A 2,181-nucleotide genomic window follows, 5' to 3' on the forward strand; every position below is an offset into this window, starting at 1 on the left:
GGGAATTCAACGTGGTGTGGAAAATGTCAAAGAAGTTTGTAATACATTTATAACTAATACAAACAACAAAATTGAAACTATGGCTATTAGTTATAAATTAAATGCCGAACAAATTCAATCAACATTTAAAGAAAAAAGAATGGCCAAAAAAAAGAAAACTTTTAACTATGAAAATGAAGAAGACCTTATTACAACTCCAGAAAAAAAGTTCACAATAGAAGTATTTAATACAGTATTGGACACAGTGGTTAACAGCATGAATACTAGGTTTGTAAAAAATAATAGCTTATATTTTGATCTTTCACTTTTATGTCCAAAAAATTTTCCTTTTAATAATCTTAAAGATATACCTGAAAGTGCATTTCTTACATTAGCCACTAAGTTAAAACCATTTATACCCTTTAATGACAATAAAGAAAATAATGTACCAGATATAAGAAATAGACTCTCCGAAGAATTATGGAATTTCAGTAATTCATGGAAATATTTAAAAAATTCATTGGAAGAAGAATATGATAAAATTACATTGAATGAAACGATTGGTGAGGATCAAGATGAGGATGAAGAAAATTATGAGAACTTGTCGACACCTTGTAACTTGACATGCAAAAGTTGTTCGATTTGTTGTTATAGATTGTTAGTTAAATACAACTTATTTTCTAGTGCATATAGTTTATTAACTTTAGCATATAAATATCTATTGACTTTGCCGGTTACTCAAGTCTCTTGTGAAAGGTCTTTTTCTACTCTTAAATACCTAAAAAATAGACTAAGAAATTCAATGGCAAATGAAAAGTTAGAATCATTTATGTTGATGTCCATTGAAAAATCAATTCTAATGGAATTAGATAACGATACTATTATAAATGAGCTGGGTACTAAAAGTGATCTTTTAAGAAAACTATTATTGTAATTTTATTAATTATTATTATTTGTTAAACATGATGTATGTAATTGATTGTTGTTTTGTTTTATACTAAAGGACATTATAAATTGTAAATTTTGCTAAACATTTGTAAAGTACCTATTTGTTATTTTTTTGATATCTTAAATCTTATACCGTTTAATTTGTAGATTATTTACAGCTAAAATCAAATAAAACAACTTTTAGTTAAAAAATTCCAAAATATCGGCGGCAAAAAAATAATTCACTAAAAAAAAATATAAAAATGTGTTCATCGTAAATTAATATATTAGTATAACGACCTATACCATAATAGTTTACAGTAAAAACAATATAAAAAGAACATATGTGATGAGTGATCGCTGATCAGTGTTTTGTGTACATTGATTGGACAATTATGTAAACGCATTCCAAAAAAAAAAAAAAATGTATCATGTCAATGTACGTATGCCGTAGGGCTAATATTAAAAAGTGGCCTGAAAATATCGGTTTGCCCGGTAAGAATTTTGGAGCCACTCCGCCCCTGGTGTATTGTCAAGATCAAATTTTTTATTAGTATCCTTAGTAGCCAGTTTTTCAATACAGGGTTTATGATCCATTTGACTACAAACCCAACCTGTCACATAAGCGACACTATTTGCAGTTTCATCCTTCATTAAAATTTACTCAATATTCTATAAATTGTCTGTCAGGATGTCAAAAATTAAAGTGCAAAGTTGTTACTTTTAAGAAATGCAGTTGATGGTAAATTGATTTATGGTACTGATCCATATCTTAACCTGATGCACATAATTAATAATTAGGTTATTAATTATAAACAATAAGTTCTGATCGATATATTAAATATTTAAATGCTAGAATTTATATGTATAATTTGTATTCTACTAACAGAGGTCTGCCTGTGTTGGTGGTTGGTCATATAATCATCCTTCGTAAAGTGAATAGAACAAATTGATAAACTTTTTGGCAAATCTAAGGGTCCACATGTTTCTAATAATTTACTAATTTTTTTATTTTGGGCCAATTCTATCCATTTTTGACAACTATAAATACAAGTAGGCTAGCAGAAATTAGTATGGTTATTTTTTTGATATAAACAACTTCTTAAATAACCAGAATATTTAGATGCATAATAAACTTACCTGTTTAAATCTTTCGGAAATTTATGAAATGAGATCGTGGGAGATGATGTCTTACCATAAGTATTACAGTTAGACACTGCACAGACATTTTTGGAGACCATTATTACTACTATTAGAATTAACACCAATGTGAAT

Source organism: Acyrthosiphon pisum, unplaced genomic scaffold (genome assembly GCF_005508785.2).
Source record: "Acyrthosiphon pisum isolate AL4f unplaced genomic scaffold, pea_aphid_22Mar2018_4r6ur Scaffold_20557;HRSCAF=21377, whole genome shotgun sequence".
In the NCBI taxonomy this organism is placed as follows: Eukaryota; Metazoa; Arthropoda; class Insecta; order Hemiptera; family Aphididae; genus Acyrthosiphon; species Acyrthosiphon pisum.